Consider the following 19484-nt stretch of genomic DNA (forward strand, 5'->3'; position numbering starts at 1 on the left):
AGTGGTGTGAAAGGTGGATGTTTGTGCTCTTCATCATCACCCCACTCTGTATTGTTTTCTGATTGTTATGTTTTTGGTTGGTGATGGATTATATTATTTTTTTATTTCTCTCCCAAGTTGAGTAGTCCTGTGTGTTTTGCTCAGGACAATAAGTGGCAAGAGAACCCTTCCTGTCATTAAGGCATTCCCAAGGCCTTTGGTACTTACAGCTGATTGTGGCTATTTGTTCCTAGATGGGCCTAAACCATGAGAGAGGGTTATCTTTTTCTGTATGTGGTTGGTTTATGAGAAGGCAGATAATTCACCTTCACTTCAGAAAGGACAATTTATGAGCTGAGTTACGACCCTGTAAATTTTCTCTTACTGTTCTATTTAAATTTCCCATTGTTCAAAAAAGAACAAAAATTGCCTTTGTCTAAAGAGAGTAAAATGAGAAGAAAACTACTTGTCAGTATTTTGGAAAAAGCCAAAAGACAGAGAAGAAAGATGCTAGAGGGATGTAAACGGTTTTCTCTATGTACGTTCTTAGCACTAGGAAGGAACCCTTTGGCAAATAATCCACTTTTTTTTGGTCTCAAATAGTTTTCAAGCCTCAGAAGCAATTGACACATGAAGTGCAGTACAGTGACCAGTACAGCTGGACAAAGAATCAGATGCTATACCACAGAGAAGACATCTATATTTGCAGAAACATAGAACATTCAAACTTTTTCCCCTTTGCTAATTCCACGTTTCTGTAGATACACTAGACAATTCCCTAGAAAATTATTCTGTACAATGCCAGGAAATTAAACTACAGCTTCCACTGCTGAAGTAATAAGATAGACCTCATCCAAATTGGTGAAGTCATTTTATTTCCACCAACAGAGGATCCAGCTCTATTTCTTGACTACCCCTCCCCGTTTGTATTCCTTTGTGTTCTTAACACTGTGTTCTTTCAGTATTGGTAAAAAAATTATTTTTTCTTCTTCCACCTATCCCAAATTTAGATTGATTCAGTTTACCAAAACAATACAACAGCAATTTACTGGTGACATGGAAATGCATCGTGAAATTAAATACATCCTGCAGCAGCAAAATGCTTCACTGCCAAATTACATACACAGCTCTAATTTTAGAAATCAGTATCATTCTCACTCCAAGTGGCCTGGCAAAGCTAAATCAAAAATTTGGCATTTTTATCATATATTATTCTACTACAGAACACTGAGACTTTCAGAAATATGTGTTTTCTTTACCAGTGTTGTGGTTTGGCCCAGCTAACAAAGAAGCCCTACGATCTCATTCGATGTCCCTCAGCGACTCTCACCCTCCTTAGGATGGTGGAGACCCCAGAGAGATAGGAGGAAAAAGATAACCAAGGCTGTTGAGGATTGATACAAGGGCAGGGAGGTCTCGCTGCCAATAATGGTTCCGGGCAAAACAGACTCCAGTACCCGACTTAGAGAGGAAAGTTGGAAAGTTTATTCTACAAGAAACAGAATGGAATAAAAGCGAAAAAAGAGTAGGATGATTGAGAAAATTACAACCAGCAGTTTAAGATCTCCTTCCCCCATCCCTCCTTTCTACCTGGGCCCAGCTCACTGGGCCTGATATCTCTACCTCCTCCCCTCTCAATGGCTTAGCGGGGCAGGGAATGGGACATGTGGTCAGTCTCTCACAGATGGGCTCTGCCACTTCTCCTCAGATGAGGATGACTCCTTGTGTTCTTCCCATGCTCTGATACAGGGTCCTCCCCCAGGACACAGTCCTTAATGAACTTCTCTGGTGCAAGTTGTTCCCAGCAGCTGCGGCTTCTGCCAATACAGGGTCCCACACACGGGACGCAGTCCTTGGTGAATATCTCTGGCTTGGGTTCTTCCCCACAGTTCCAGCCTCTGCAGGGTCCCTCCCTCAGTACAGGGCCTCTTCTGGGCATAATGAGCTTCTTTGACGTGGATTCTTCCCCACAGTTACAGCTTCTGCGAATATTGGGTCCCTCCCACAGGACACCATCTCCTCTGGCTATAGTCACTGCCCCTGGCATGGAGTCTTTAATGAAGTGGGTCACTGTCCCTGATGCTGTGTCTTTAACGAAATTCAAACAAATCACTACTTCATCAGTCCTCTCCTTACAATGCGGGGGAGTCTCTGCTCCAGCACACCTCCTCCTCCTCCTCCTCTCTTTCCTCATTGACCTTGGAGTCTGCATGGTTCCTTCTCTCTCTCTTCTCACTCCTTGCATCACCACCAACTGGAAAAGAAGGGACAGAAGAAAGAATAGGAAGAACCTTCCTCTTCCGGTTTCTTCTTAAAAAGTGTTTGTGGAGGCATCTAATTGGTCAGCCCCAGAAGTGGATCTGGCTCAGAGCTGGGGAGTGTTGCAAGCAACTTTTTACAGGTGTCATCTTTACAGCCTCTTTCCCCTTACCAGAAAAGACTATCATGTCAAACCATGACAACCAGACACAAAGTGCACAGTCAGGTACTGACAATTGAGATAATGTGATCTGATGACATTATTCTGTGAGTAACTTAGTGCATCTACTCAAGTATGAAAAAGAAAGGAACTTTTTAATGTGATCTGTACTGTCACAAGATTATCAAAGGAAGTACAAGTAGGTAACAATGTGCTGCCATTCAACAAGACTTGGACAGGCTGGAGAGTTGGGCAGGGAAAAATGTAATGAAATTCAATAAGGGTAAGTGTTTTGCATCTGGGAAATAATAACTCCATGTACCAGTACAGGGTGGGGAATGATGTATTAGAGAGTAATGTAGTGGAAATGTACCCTTGGATCTTGGTGGACAGTAGGATGAGCATGAGCCAGCAGTGTGCCCTTGTGGCCAAGGACAATGGCATCCTGGGGTGTATTAGAAGGGCTGTAGGCAGTAGGTTGAGGGAGGTTCTCCTCCACTTCTACTCTGCCCTCGTGAGACCATATCTGCAGTATTGTATCCGGTTCTGGGTCCCTCAGTTCAAGGACAGAGAGCTGCAGGAGAGAGTTCAGCACAGGACCACAAAGGCTGAGGGAGCTGGGACTCTTCCTTCCCCTCTACCCTGCCCTTGTGAGACCTCATCTGGAATGTTGTGTTTAATTCTAGGCCCCTCAGTTCAAGAAGGACAGGGAGCTGCTGGAGTTTAACACAGGGCCACAGGGATGATGTGGAGCATCTCCCTTCTGATGAAAGGCTGAGGGAGTTGGGGCTCTTTAGCTTGGAGAAGAGGAGACTGAGGGATGACTTCATTAATGTTTACAAATACCTAAAGACCGGGTGTCAGGAGGATGGAGTCAGGCTCTTGTGAATGATGTCCAACAATAGGACAAGGGGTAATGGGTATAAGCTGAAACATAAGAGGTTCCTAAGAATTACAAGGAAGAATTTCTTCACTGTGAGGGTGATGGAAAAGTGAACACTGGAACAGGCTTCCCAGGTGGATTGTTGGCTCTCCTTCTTTGAGGACATTCAAACCCCACCTGGACAAGTTCCTGTGTGACCTACTCTAGATGGCCCTGCTCTTGCAGGGGTGTTGGACTAGATGATCTTTCAAGGTCTCTTCCAAGCCTTAAGATTCCGTTATTCTGTGAAACTGTGCAGCTATATTAAAGATCTTAATGTTCAAGTTCCTCAGTACTGTGTGTTGTGAGCAGAAGCAAAACATAAGAAATCATTGGAGCAGCAGTGGTTCATGGCACAGGCAGCATAAGCTATAGTTACAAACTTCTGTGAATGCAAATCTCTTGTGGCAAATCCGCAACTGTTCTGGCCCTGTGACATTAGAGTGTAACTGCAAAGTCCATTTCGTACTAGGATTCAAAACTTTCTGCTGTTGAATGTTTCATGATGTTGGGATTTTTTCTCAAGGATCCTCTTATAGACGGACATTTTTTGTGACAGCAGGAAATATCCATATCTTTTAAACTACATTTAATAAAATGCCATAACAATTTATGTTGTTTTAAAGATATAGTTTTCCAAATATACTAACACAATTACACTGAGAAATTAATTCTATAAAATATAGAAGAATTTAAAACATTCAACAAAATAAGCTGCTGCATTTTATAAATATGGACTGTGATCAGGCACAGACAGCTACTTTTTTTTCAAAAAAGTCTTTAAAAGAAATTTTCTCTTGAAGTCCCACAATAATAAACAAATACAGTTCTCTCACTATTAACTATACTAGACTATCAGAGAACATTCTGCTATAAACTACTGCTCCTTTTGCTAACTGCAAGTTGCTGCTGTTGAACTATGTTAGTCTGAAGAATAGGACTCTTGTAAATGTGTCTGCTGCATATTTTGTTATTTTGAAAGATGATGATGACTTGGTGAAAATGAAAAAGTGAGAGAGGAAGAGAGAAAGAAGGAGAGAGAGGGAGATACGGGACTGAATACCAATATTCTTCTGTCTTGTATTTCTCTTTTCACTGCATATGTAAGGTCTTTTTTAAAATTGAGATTTATCATGCAGGATTAAGTACTATTTCCCTGTACAACTTTTTTTTTCTTTAAATAAAACAAATAGAGCAAATATGACTAAAAAAAGTTGTTTCAACATAACTTTTTGACCAATGAAAGTTAGAAGTTCAAGTAGCACTGTCTCTTTGGGGATTTATCATGAGTTTCACAATACACATTTGTAACATATCCATCATGGAAACATCTTGAATAGTAAAGTGAATGGTTATTTACAGCCATTTTTCAGTTCAGGTTTCCAGCTTTCACAGTTGCTGAGATACACCTCAAATTGTAGCCAAGGATCCTAGAAAGATAAATGTAGGAAAATAATAATACTTGCAAATGAAACAATTTGACATGGAAATTTAGCATCCTTTCATCTGAGACTGAATGATTGACTGATTGACTGAGATTAAGCAGTTCTCAAGGATAAGTTCTACAACTAAGAATTCTGTAATTCCCATATGATTTAAGTCACTGCAAGCACATGATGGTGTCTTCTGGGACACTGTTTTACTCTAACAGCAGATGACACAAGGAAAGAAAATTGCTGTTTCCGGAAAAAAAAATGGAGATTGCTTAAAGGAGACAGACTCTGAGAAACTTGCAGAGACAGTGCAAAAAGGAGATCACAGAATGAAGACACTTTGCAACTGCTAAAGACCAGCCAAGATGTCTGCCAGCATAAGAGAGACAAGACACTACTCTCTGGATATTTTTGGATATACATAACTAACACAATATAGATGGGTTGCTTTTTCTGCTGCCTCTATGCTCCAGGCTTGAAAGAACTTACTTGCATGCCATATAAAAATTTATAGTGACATTGAAATGAAAAGGAGATATTAAAGTTCAGAAGGGGAAAAAAAAATCAGTCTTCTGAGTTTCAGACTCAACATTCATGTGTTGACAGAGTTAGCTATTCATAATTTAGAAATAATACTGTAAGCATTGTGTATTATTTAACTTCAACAAAGAAAAAATATAAGGATATTTCTCTTTTTTTCCTGGCAGATCCTGGGGGAGGAAGGCAGAGTTGCTATGTACTTGAAATGTACAATATTTACTGAATTTAAATTACATTTTGTACACACTGTAAAGATCTTTGTATACAAACAATAGAGTTATCAACCAGGAACTGTAAAGGACAAGTTAATACAGCTAAATTATTATATTCTGTATATTTTTCAGGGAGTTTATTAACTGTAAGTTGTGTATATTTTGTGAATCACTGAACAATTGGTCTCTAAGTGTTTAATTTGAAACATTATTGATTTTCAATATGTGTGTTCTAAGTCTAGTGTTTGGCCACGTTCACCTTCCTTTCTGTCGATATCTGCTGATTAGTATATCTATAATTGAAGTCAGTAAAATCTCCTTAATGTACAGTGCTGCTGTGTATCATTAAGTACTGATTGTAATTATGGAACTGCTTTGGAATCAAAAGAACATGTAGATGGTGCCCTGATATTCTCTTTTTTCAGCATAAATGCTTTTAAATACACAAAACGTTAACTAGTAGCATAATTTTGTTTTAAATTATAATCACTAGATGTAATAGCACCTCATTACCTTGAATTCTGGTTTAGTTGCAGAGTCAGTATGTAGTCACTAACTGGAATAAACTCATCTTCAAGCAGCATCACACATATTGTAAAGAGATCCTTGTTCAAATAAAAGATACCAAAGAACCATGTGGTTACTGTATCAGCTTTAGCCTCCAGAGTCTCTAGTACTTTTTTCCATGGAACTCTGTGGGGAAACATAATGCCAGAGAGGTCTCCAAAACACCAAGCATCTCAAATATTATTCAGGAAAGCAAAAAGTAAACCACATGTAAAACATTTTGATCATATCAGCATAGTCCAGGAGGAAGTATTGTGAATTAAGTACTCCATATCATGGGCCTAAGCCTTGTTTATCAGGTCTTTGAAGGGCTTGAGTACCAGTAATATGATTGAAAGTAACTAGCTGATCAGAGAGAAAGCTCAACAAGCGATAAAGCAGAGCAGTCAAGGGGAGGGATAGGCACTCTCTGCTTTGCATTCACTAAACCACATCTAGAGTACTGCAACCAGTCTTGGACTTCCAGATACAACAAAGTGGGGAGTTCAGGGGAAAGCTACCAGGATGATTGAGGCTGGGTCATTTATCCTGCAAAGGGAGGCTGAAGGACATGGGCTTATCGAGTCTGGAGGAGAGACATCATGAAGGTGACCTAACCACAGCCCCCGGTAGAACTAACAAGGAAACTACATAAAGAAGACAGAGCCATGCTCTTGAAAGCACTGAGTGGGAGGAGGATAAGAAAACAATCATAAGATGGAAAAAGAGAAGATCAAGTTGGATATAAGGAAAAACTTTTTCATACACATTCAGTCAGGCAATGGAATAGTTTGCCCAGGAAGATTGTGCAGTCCCCGTTCTTGGACGTTTTTTAAAATCCAATTGGATGTGGCCCTGGGAAATGTGACTTAATCTTGCAGCTGACCCTGCCTGAAGAGGAGATTGTGCCAGAAACCTCTGTACTTCCTTTCCAAAATGAATTATTATCTGATTCAGTAATGTATTTTAATATCGTGACATTAAAAAAAAGATAAAGGGACTGGAACATCTTTCATATGAGGAAAGCTTGTGGGACATGGGGCTGTTTAGTCTAGAGAAGAGGAGACTGAGGGAGGATTTCATTTTTTGCTAGCAGATCTTTTTGACTCTGAAAAAAAAATTCTTATTGAAACATGATCTTTTCTGGAACCTATCTGAAAAGAGGAACATTTCTGTCAGTTTGTCACTCTAAGGGATATTGTAACCACGCTTACATAATTATTTCCATTTAAATACATTTCAACCGTGACAGCTCTTTTCGGAGGCCCTTAAATCTGAGACTTGTTAAAAAGGCAATACCTTGGACTATTATGGATAAAATGACCAAAGCTAAAAATTAATATAATGGGCTGCAATTGACTAATATGGATTCATTTAGAAAAATATGTCTTTGTTGCTACCTGCTCTTTAGTTCCAGTAAATCTTGAACCAGCAGAGTCAATGTTTTGGTTTGTCTCCACCAAAGCTATTTTTTATTAAAAATATTTGCTCATAAATATTCTATACTATCCAATAAATGAGAATTCTCACTTCTGTCCTGCTTACATTCATCAATAGAAAGCAAGAAAACATGAAAAGAAATATGATGTTCAGTTATTGTTAGCTTGTCAACTAGTTTGTAGTTCCCTGAATCTTCTTTTTCACCTTTTGTGTAGATGGAAATTATATTTTCCAGTCTCTCTTCCTCTCATCTAGAACTTTCCCTGACCTCTATAACCTTCAAAAGAACAATGGAGTGGTTTTGCAGTGACATCATGTAACCCTATTAACACCTTCTGATGCATCCTGTTTGCTCCCAAGATCTGTAGACATTGCTGTAATCGGCAAAAATAGTCCCTAACTTCGACCTCTTCTACCAGTAGTTTAGTGTATGCTTCATCCTTGCTTCTTGGCATACATACAGGTTGACCTTACCTGTGAAGACTGAAAGAAGGAAGATGTCAAGTACTCCATTTTTTAAATCTGTCATTTGTAACTAATTTGCCAGCCTCACTCTGCACCAGTTGCTTGGGGAATTGTACTAGTCTTATGTTTCAATAGTTGTATAATCCAAATACGTCCTAGCACTTGAAGCTGCTTCTTTGTTTGTAAGCAATCAATTCAATCCTAGCTGGCATACCCAGCAGTTGCATTAGGACTCACTTCAGAAATCTCTCAAATTGCTCATGCACCATTTTGCTGTTTTGTGAAGTCCTTCATGAGAATCACAACCTGCAGATATGAGGACTTTCCAGATTGCCACTAATCACTATTTAACTTTGAAAAGCTAGTTAGAATTTTCAACTCAACCAAAATAAATGTTATCAAACAAGAATATATGGGAATGTCTAGCAGTCCAAGCTGTGTTTGTCATCAGCACAACATAAAATCTGTAAAACAGAAAGCCATTCTCAAGAGTGCAGGAAGATAAACACGGCACATCTTCTATTCCCTTCTCCTTACCTCAGAAGTGAGACAGGTCTTATACACCATCATGTATGCTTTCACTGTACAGGTATTGAGACTATTTAAATCTACCTTATCTACCCTTCTGGTTGATAATAAATTGACCATGAGCCAGCAACGCACCCTCGTCTACTCATTATTCTATGATTCTATCGAAATCTAAACTTCAGGAAGTATTCTGAAGTTTGTTGTAGTGCAGAAAGAAACACACAAGAGCAATTATTGGAATAATCATAGAATCATATAATGGTAGGGGTTGGAAGGGACCTTCAGAGATCATCTAGTCCAACCTCCCTGCAGAAGCAGGTTCACCTAGATCAGGTTGCACAGGAACATGTCCAGGTGGGTCTTGAAGACCTCCAAGGAAGGAGACTCTACAACTTCCCTGGGCAGCCTGTGCCAGGGCTCCCTCATCCTCACAGTAACCTATACTTTTTTAAAGTAACACTGTAGTATTATCTGAAGCTGCATGACTTGAAGGCAAACCACTTTTACAACAAGTTTCCAGGGTGATTTTTAGTTACATTTTCTTTTTTGGAGTCACACTTTAATTTCAGTTGAAGCAGTAGCAACATACCTGCTGTAAACATCTATATTACCAACAGTGACATTTACAAATTACCTTTAGTTAGGGTAAGAAGATCAGTTTTAATTTCACTCTTAGTTTGAGAAAGATAGAGATTATTCTTGGGGAAAACAAACAAACAAAACCTTGATTATTTTCCCAGAAATTTTAAATTCTGATTTAACAGTTTGAATCTTTCGTTTAATTTTTTCTCAAATAGAATATTACATTGCAGTTGCATTTGGTCTTTGGGTTTTTTTCTTCACCTCCTTCTTTGTATAATTGAATCTCCACTTTGGTAATATTCCCATATTATTTTCTCCAGTTAAATAATATCTTTTTCTAAGCCATCTAGTTTCTGCTTGCAAATCTCCTGAGTAATGCAAAATAGGAGATTACACACCCTCTCAAAGGCAACTCATAGGCTTACCAAAATACTGCTGGAAAAACTTAACATTCTTATTTTTATTTGCTTCCCAACAGGTCAATTACTTTTGGAAGCCTTCAGGATTTTGTAACATGGATAGGAAATTTTTGAGATTTATTTATAGATGCAGAAGGTTTCAATTAGATAGTAAGGGTGAAAGAGTCACAGTCAAAAATGTGCTGGTTTCTGGTTTATTTGCAGGCCTGAAATTATAGGATGAATCACCAGAGCAGAAAATTCACTATTTTTCTTTCTTGTCAGACCTGTAGTCTTCTGTGATGGAAGATTTTGTACTGAAAGAGCAATCTAATGTCACTGCTTATTTTCCGCATGTAAAACAAGATTCATTTGATTGACAAAAGTTCTAGAAAATATTTAGATGCTATAAAGCATTTGAATTTTCTGTTTTTCTGCTATTTTTTGTATCTCTAGACAATTCAAGATAAAATTCTAAGTATTATATCATCTAGCAGTGGCTATCACTCTTCAATGGTGTTAAAATTTATTGCAGAATATGTCAACTACAGAATACAAAGTGGTGATTTGAATTCCTTCATCTGTTGCCATCATAACATTTTCTGAAATATTCTGATGCTTCCGCCTCTTGACTTTTTCCAACTGCTTCTTCAAAGTAGAATTATTGCAAAGACATTTTCAAATGCTGTGATACATCTGGAGAAATGGAGCTTGTAATGTAAGAGCCACAGCAACCACAAAGCAGCACATTAAAGTGGGTGACATGTGACCTCTGATTAGGAAACAGTATTATTAGCAATATTGTAAGGCAAACCAATGTTATCAAGTTGCTCAATTTATTAAGTTATTGTACACTCAGCTGAGATATACCCCACAATTGTCACAGGTTAAAGCCTACCCAAAAGCATAGTTTATTTAAGTGAGTTCTTAACTACACTACCCAGCTCTAACTGCTTATATAACTGAAATCTAAAGCATAATGATTCATTTAATTTGAAGTAGTTCCTGAGATTAAATCTGAAGTAGTTCCTGAGTTAAATAACAGCTTTTGCAGTCCAACTATTGAAAATGTAATCAGAAATGCAAAGATGCACAGAAAACTTGGAAATGGTATGAGTATAGCATTTATCAGATCAAACATGAAACAAATGCTGCTAAGTAGATCTTCCTAAATTGAACAGAATCATTGGAAGCAATTATCAAGGTATCTGTTCATATATAAAATGAGCTAGGGAATAAGATCACTGGGATTTGAACAAGAGACAAAGAGGGCTGATAGTAACTGAACATGTAATTCACTTAAATTTCATTATAGCTACTTGCTCTAAGAAAATACCAGGAAAATTGATTTGTTATCTGCTCTCAGAAAATTCCAATCTAGATGAAATAAACACTTTGAAGGCAATGACTTTTATGAAGGAAGTTACTACAACTTTAAGGAAGATCACTTACACAGCAGGCTAAAAACTATAATAAAAAAAAAAAACCAAACAAACAAAAAAAAGGCTTTTGGCTTATGTAGGGATTCTGCCAAGTTGATGGTTTCTGAGAAAACATGGCATACCTCTGGCAGTTTGACTGTTATTCTGTTATGGACTTACTTGCAAAATCTATGTACCGTATTCCCAAATAGATAACAGATCAACATAGAACTGGAGGAAGAAAAAACAATTGCATTGTCCATATTTCTATTTTCTGTGTAAAAAAAGGTTTGGCAAAGTATGTTAACATCAAAATCACCAAAAGGCATTGAGATATACGAATGTCATAGATCTAAGCATGAGTATTGTAGATTTAAGCTGCCAGTTCCATGAACCCTGGCTCTCTGATCTTTTTATTACTATTTTTATTACTATCTATTTATTACTAGATCAAGGTTTTAAGCCACTATGGTGAATATTAAGTTTCAATGTATTTATGGAGACTTAAGTGCATTTTTTTTCTCCATGACCAATTTGAGATGTAACAGTAGCAACAACAAATAGGAAGAAAGAAATAATTTTTAATCTCTTAATCTTACCCCTCTGTGTGTTCCAACAGGAATCTTGATCCTCAGCTTCTGAGAAACCTTTTTGAGCAAGATGCCCCTAAGTACAGTGAGAGTACATCAAAAATATTGCTATCAAACCTTCTTATTTTCTTTTAAAGTTGCAAATGCTTTTAGGGTGAAATACTTACTGTTCTACACTCTTGAAAAGCTAGAAGGGTTTCAACGGAAGTCCTGGGTTTTATCTACATCTGAATGATTTGCAGCTTGATGAGGCCCGGTCAGCTCTTGTGAGGCGACACTTTGGGAATGAGAATTACTTCAAAGTGCAAATTAAAAAAAAAAACCACTTTGAAGAGTAAACAACAGAAGCCATGTGTTTTGGTTGTAGAACTTGTGGTTGGAAGGTTTCATTTTGGAATTTGTTTGTGGGGGTCTCACAATCCCCTGTTGGGTTGCAATTAATCTGGCAGAGGTTAAACCCCCTTGCTTTCAAACGGACCTCGGAGAATTCTGAGTGTGTAGGGGTGGCTGGGCTTAACTCCTGAGTGATGTTCACATCACGGGGTCAAGTGACAAGTCTCTTTATTTAGCCCATAACAAAAAAAGAAACCTGTGAAAAAGAGAAGGGAGAGAAAGAGAGAAAAGCTTGAGAGAGAAGAGAAAGTCATAATAGTCATCACTGCTAGTCTACAATGTTCCTTCAGTCTGCTTGTTTTCTATAACGTTATTTCATCTGATGTTTCCTCAAGTCTCGCAGGGGAACTTTCCCTCCCCTCTCTGCTAGTCTTGCCTTCTGTAGCATTGTCTTGTTGCCTCATCAATAAGTTCTGAGAACTGCTTCACATATCAATGCCTCCCACTTGACAGTGGGGAACACACCCAGTACCACCTTCAGAGGGTCCTTGAAAGTTCTGGATGGTCTGAGCTCCCCCCACTCCCATATCTTGTTTGCTCCCTTCAGTCAACCCTTGGCACAGGTACATGCGCAGAGGACTTGGGTTATGTATAGACTTATAATAAGTGACACAGTTATTACTGATCACATAAGTAGGCAAAGTGTGATTACATTGCTTATTTTAATCTTATTAGGAATCTTCCCACCTTCCTTTCTGTTACTAAATTAATAAATTTACTCCCTCCCTCCACTCTGTCCTGTCATTAACTTCTTATTCTGAATGCCTAAGGTATTTCAAGCAGATCACAGTCTTCCTCTCCCATAGATTTCAGTCACTGTCTTCCCTAACTCTTCTATGTTTGCAGTGAAGTCTTCTCTTCATCTAATGTGTGTGATACAGTTTAATTAGTATCTTTCTCAAACTGATATCCACTAATATATTCTACATGTCCTCCTACATTATCATTGTGGTTTTGCAATTTACTTGTGAGGTCTTCAGATCAGGAATAACAACGTGAGCAGACCAGTTCTTATGACAAGTCCTACTCTATCTGGCATCAGGCACCTAAATCTTTCCATAAATTCATGATCGTTTTTTGATGATCACAGTCAGCACGTAGAGATTTACTGGTATATAAAAAGACTAACATTTAAATCTAGTCAGCCTGAAGCAGGTCACAATCACTTAGTTTTCCATAAGAATATGTCTTTAATGCCCAAATGAGTTGTACAGCAGAATCCTCAACTCCCAGAATAGGTATTGTTCTGTAATTGAAAGTTCCAGCCCATCTTGTTCTGACACTGAAGTCATTTATTGCTAACTAAATCTACTGTTTTCTTCATGTATCTATGAAAAATAGATTCTTAGTGTCTCTGAGAATTTTTTACAAAGTTCTGTTCAAGAATTTGTTGACTAGGGCAGCTTTGAATTACTTTTCTTAATTGAAGAATTTTCTCCAACTCACTCTATCTGGTGTTTGAACCGCTGTTTTCAGTCCCTGACTTTTGTATTCAGTACTTGTATTTCTCTTATTTCTCATTAAATAGGGTTTTGGACCTGTCACTAATCTTCATACATACTTCCTCTTGTAAAAATAATTTCAATATCATGATTAGTGATTTCCTTCCAAGACACATCTGAAAGGATTTTTTGATGCCTTTTTTTTTCAACTGTAGAAGCTTCCCAGTGGTTCACTGTTGAAATATTCACGTTTCCTCTAGGCAATCCCTTCCACATTAGCCTGTTGAGTGCTTTTAGGTTTACAGAAAGAAGAAAACTTGCAAGAAAAGCAGACAGCTTGTGAGCTAAAACTCTTGAGCTTTAAGAAGCTTGTTTGCCTGAAGGGTGAACACAGTTCACTACACATCTACCAAAGTTCCGTTTTGTTAATAAATGTACAGCGTGTAGCTGGCTAAATGAAAAATGAAATTCACTAGTAATTCCTGAAGGACCTCAGGGACATGTTACACTGACAGAATGCCAATTTGTATCTTTAATAGGATATTATAGTGGTGAAACATAAAAATCCTTTTATATGGCTGCATGTCACAATATGCTGAAGCATTCTTGCAGTTACAACAGTAAGGTGGTCATAAAAAATACCATAATTGTACCCTTTATCTTTCTATGTTTTGTTGCTTTTATGAAGATGATTGAACACTCGATGTTACTCAAATACAGTATAACAAAATTGATGTTTAGTCAAAGAAAATTAAAGAAACTCTCAAACATAAGAACTCCTAAAATCCATTCCACTGACTCCATTAGCAATGTTTAGAGTTGCACTATCTCATGGAAGAAATAGCACTATCATTTTAATGTGTGTTCCTTCTTGTGGAGGCACGTGGCTTTGCTAAGCTTTTATGTTACTTTGCTTTCTTCATTTCTTTTGTGTGTTCAGTAGCTTTTGAGGGAGACTTCAGTCACTTTTCAAGCAGTCATGTTGCACAAGTTGTCCATGCCAATCATTTCTCATTCTCTGGGTACTGACGTATCTTGGATATGAGTTGTACTAGCCTGAGGTTGCAGCAATGATGTAGCATTAGGTTTAAATATTTACCAGTCTGATGGGTTGAGATCAGCCAGCAGCCAAGACCCATACAGCTGTTCTCTTCTTCCCCCATCCTCCCCAGCAGATTGGAGGAAGGAATAGTCAGAACAAAATACAGAAAACTCATGGGCCAAAATAAAACCAATTTAATCAGTAAAGAAAAGGAGGGGAAAAAAAGAAATGGTGCAAAGAAAATCACTCATCACTTCCCACAGGCAGATCAATGCAGATAGAAATAGATACCTTGGAAAACAAATCTCCAATTTCCTTTCTCTGTCCCAGTTTGTATTGTTGGGAGCTATGTTATATGGCATAGAATATGCATTTGGCCAAGTCAAATCAGTTGTCTGAGCTATGATCTCTCTGAATCTCTTGCCCACCCAAAGCATACTCAACTGCTGCATACTCAACACAGCTGCATACTGGCTGCTGTGAAGAGGTTTAAATCTATCCTGGCCGGACCCAGTACAACCTGTTAACCACGAGCACTGTTTACAAAGATTGCAGTCACTGTACTGATCATCTCTGCAGTATCATAGCTTGCAAATTAATATAGTTAGAAGTTATGATTTATACTGACCCTTGAACTTAATGTTTTGCTTGCTCTGAGCTCCTCTAAAAGGAAGTATAAAGAAAAATAAGTTACTGTGGTGGAAAGCCTTGAACTTTCTGATTTGGATCACACAATCAATTATTGTCTCCTTGATATGAAAATACAGTGTTATTATTTCAGAATCCATTAAAAAAACTTCATCTGGGCTGTTTTTTAGGATATTACATCATTCTATCATCCTGCAGCTAGAAACACAACTTAAGCTGCAGTTTCCACAGATTTGCATTTACAGTTAACAGCCACATTGAGATCTACAGGTAAATTTTAAAACTTAATAAATTCTCTTCATTTATCTTTTTTTAATAAGGAAAAATTCTCATTTGTTTTCTCTTAACACTGAAATTTAACTCCTGGTGAATGACTCATTAAGTGAATGACTAAGATTTTACTTATAGCACTTACATTCTTGCATAAATATATAACTTTGGAGAAGACAGAAGGAAAATCCCCCCTTCAAGACTTTTTTTTAATCCAGTCTAGATTAAAAATATGCAGAAATCATTAATATACCAAAAGGTATTGAATAGTGACTGCAATTAGTAGGTTGTTTCCTAGTAGGTATCTGTTCTTGTAATTAACTGGTACCCATATTGGAACTCTCAGGTGAGTATATAGAGAATAGGGACAGGCTTTTGAATTGCCCTAAAAGCCTGCAGATCCTAAGTTTATGAAGTTGTCTTTTGAACTAATTGCAGTTCAAATTTGAACTGCAGCCTATTCTCTGATTAACAGCTAATATGGCAAATTTAAGATTTAAAAATTTTGACTATGCAGAATTAATTAGATTTCCACTAAACCAAATCAACACTAGTTCTTATTTAGCTTCAGTAGGGCTGAAAACTCCTTCAAGCTTCCTCTAGTGTGGACATTGTTTTAAAAATTATGGAACTAGTATGAATATTTGAGAGAAATATATTTGGACTTATTTTACCCAGTAAGATGGTTTTAGCATCAATATACAGAAATATGGTATTTTGTGTAGTAAAGAGAATTTAAGATGTACTTACTGTAGTTGTGAAAACAAAAGCGTGATTTTATCTGAACCCAGTTAAATAAGTTACTTGTCCCCTTCCATAGAAAGAGCATAATTGGTACATGAAACCTACCCCTTTGTGGGAGGAGGTGGCAAGCAAGCAGGATATGGTCACAAGGGAGTATTTTCACAGTTTCAAAATAAAGCACAAATATTCTCTTTTGTAATCACTGCCAGAGAATGCCTACAGAGTAGAGGTCACTGTCATCTCTATAAGAATCTTGTTAGTAATAGCTCTCCTAGAAAAAGCATCCCTTTGAGATACAAAAAAATCAATTCACAGAATCACAAAATGGTTGAGGTTGCAAGGAACCTCTGGAAGTCATCTTGACCAATCTCCCTGCTTGACTAGAGTCAAATTTTCAGTAATTTCAAGCAAGAGAAATAGTACTACAAAGAAAGGCTTACCAACGTCTCTGCTTTTCTCTTCTTCTGAAATCATAGCATCATAGAATGGTAGGGGTTGGAAGGGGCCTTTAGAGATCATCTAGTCTAATCCCTCTGCAGAAGCAGGTTCACCTAGATAAGGTTGCACAGGAACGCGTCCGGGAGGGTCTTCAAGACCTCCAAGGAAGGAGACTCCACATCTTCTCTGGGCAGCCTGTTCCACTGCTTCATCACCCTCACAGTAAAATAGTTTTTTTTCTTATATTTGAGTGGAACTTTTTGTGTTAAAGCTTCATCCCATTACCCCTTATCCTGTTTTGCTAGACACAATAGAAAAAGGGGATGTTCCAACCTCTTGACATCCACTATTTAAACATTTGTAAGTATTAATGAGATCCCCCCTGTCTCCTCTTCTCCAGACTAAACAGTACTGGTTCCTGCAGCCTTTCCTCATAAGGAAGATTATCCATTCCCCTGATCATCTTGTTGGCCCTGCACTGGATTCTCTCCAGAAGTTCCCTGTTCCTCTTGAGCTGAGGAGCCCAAAACTGGACACAGGACTCCAGATGAGGCCTCATCCAGGGCAGAGTAGAGCGGGAGAAGAACTTCTGAACTTGCTGGCCACACTCTTCTTGATGCATCCCAGGATGCCATTGGCCTTCTTGGCCACGAGGGCACATTGCTGGCTCATGTTCAGTTTATTATCAACTAGGACACACAAGGTCCTCTCTCCGCATTGCTGGTCTCCAGCAGGTCAATCCCCTGCTAGTACTGGTGCATGGGGTTGTTCCTTCCCAGATGCAGGACTCTGCACTTGCCCTTGTTGAACCTCATAAGGTTCTTCTTTGTCCAACTCTCAAGCTGAGATCATACTGAATGGCAGCACAGCCTTCTTCTGGGGAATCAGCCAGTCCTCCCAGAACTTGCTGAGGGTACAGTCTGTCCCCTAATCCAGGTCATTGATGAAGATATTGAACAATATTGGACCCAGAACAAATCCTTGTGGAACTCCACTGGTCACAGGCCTCAAAATCAAGTCTGTGCTATTGATCACCACTCTCTGGGCTCTGTCATTCAGCCAGCTCTCGATCCACCTCACTGTCCACTCATCCAAGTCACATTGCCTGAAATTCTCAAAAAGAGATGTAAAAAGCTAGACAGATCTAGAATAAAGAGACTTAAAATATGATAATGTAAACTTTCCTCTTAATACCTAGAAGATCAGGAAAAAAAGAAAAGAAAAAATAGGAAGAAAGAAATTTTTACCCATCACACCACTAAGATATTAGTGACTGCAGACTGTATTAAGAGAAGACAAGGAAAGAAGAAGTGAGGATGACACAGAGACCAGTGGATTTACCATGAGCTGGAAGTACTTGTGCTTGGAAACAGAATAGAGAATCTGACAGCTTGGAAGTCTCAAATGAAATTTTTGGCTCAAGCATCTTTCTGATGTATGCTACAAAACAAAAAGTAAGATTTTTAATTGTGGGAAAATCACAGAATACATGCTTAAACCTATATCTGAGTGAGCAATTACAACTCTGAAATACTTTTTAAGCTACTTTGGGGGGACTTGGAATTTAATTTTGAGGTGAACAGAGACAGTAAAGATGATTAATGGCATATTGTTACTTCTCTAGGGAAAGCTGCTTTGTAGTCCTACAAATTTAAAATGGCAGCTACCATGTTTCACAGAGCAAACCTACAGAGACCAGAAAATTTTTGCCATTTCTATAAACTAAGTGATGCTTATCTATCCATTGCATTATTCTAGGTTGGTGACCACTGAGAAAATATAAACCATATACAAAAAAATTATCTGAAGTCACTACTTTAAAAAGAAATTATTTTCTGCTACAGTTTTTATAGTTATTCAATTGTATTGGGCACATGGACTGGATGGTTAAATACTGCCTAGTCTTTTCTTAATACCCATACCTAGTCACAGGCTAGTTTTTTCTAGCTTCTTAGAGAGATGCTGAATATACTTAGCATCTATTAGTTACTATCCATCATCTTTCTATATCCCACCTAATAGGATATACACGAAATTGAGTCACTAAATACAGAAGAAAGAACAAAGATAATCATACCAAATTGGTAATTAACAAATGTAGATAGTGCTTAATGAAATGTGACCTTCCACACGTGTATTGTGATTATATCTGCATACTCTCTGTCCTTTTTCTTATGCAGATGTTACTCTGGGATAACTGGCCATCAGTGATGTACAGGTATTATACATCTCTGAACATTATCAGTTTTCTTTTAAGTGAAAGTTAAAAGTTTTAAGAAGTGAATTGAGGAAGAGAAATATTTAGCAAGCAAAGTTGTATATTGTCTATTTATTCTTAAGAATACATTCTGATTTCTTCAAATATAGTTGCCCATGTCAGAAATCAGATTTCCAAATAAAAACAGAATTAGAGGAAACATTAGGACAGACACAAAGGGCTGCCTGTATATTTTTAAACTCCATTGCAGATAATTTTAAAGGCCATTAAGTATGATTAGAGTCTGTTACCGTTACAGTAACTTTTTAAAGGACTCTAGTCCCTATATTTCATTTTATTTCAGGTTGAGAATTCATCAGAAGAGAGGACAGGAAAAAGAAGATGCAGAATGGATGTCTGGGTCATTAAATTATCATTTTCCATGTATACCATTGTCTACAGCAATGTGTAATAGTCATTCCCTTGAAAGACATCAGAATCATCCACAGCAAAGACAGCTGCTGACATTCGATAAGGTAAATATGTAGACAGAGGAATATTTTAACACTGTGATGTGTATTATTGTTCATTGTGTCGGCATATTAGCTAGAAACCATGGTTGTGACTAATCCCTCATCAGGTAGATGTCCATTAATTTCAATCATAGTTCACTAACAAAACTAATTAAAAAATACAATTTAAAAAAAAGGGGGGAAAGCAGACATGCTCGTTAGGGTAGAAGTAAACAAAATCAATTGCTATGTCAAGATAGATGATTTTAAGTTTAATTTAAGCAGACAATCTTGGAAAGATCAGCTTGACTAAAATAGGTCAT

Source organism: Colius striatus, chromosome 3 (assembly GCF_028858725.1).
Source record: "Colius striatus isolate bColStr4 chromosome 3, bColStr4.1.hap1, whole genome shotgun sequence".
In the NCBI taxonomy this organism is placed as follows: domain Eukaryota; kingdom Metazoa; phylum Chordata; class Aves; order Coliiformes; family Coliidae; genus Colius; species Colius striatus.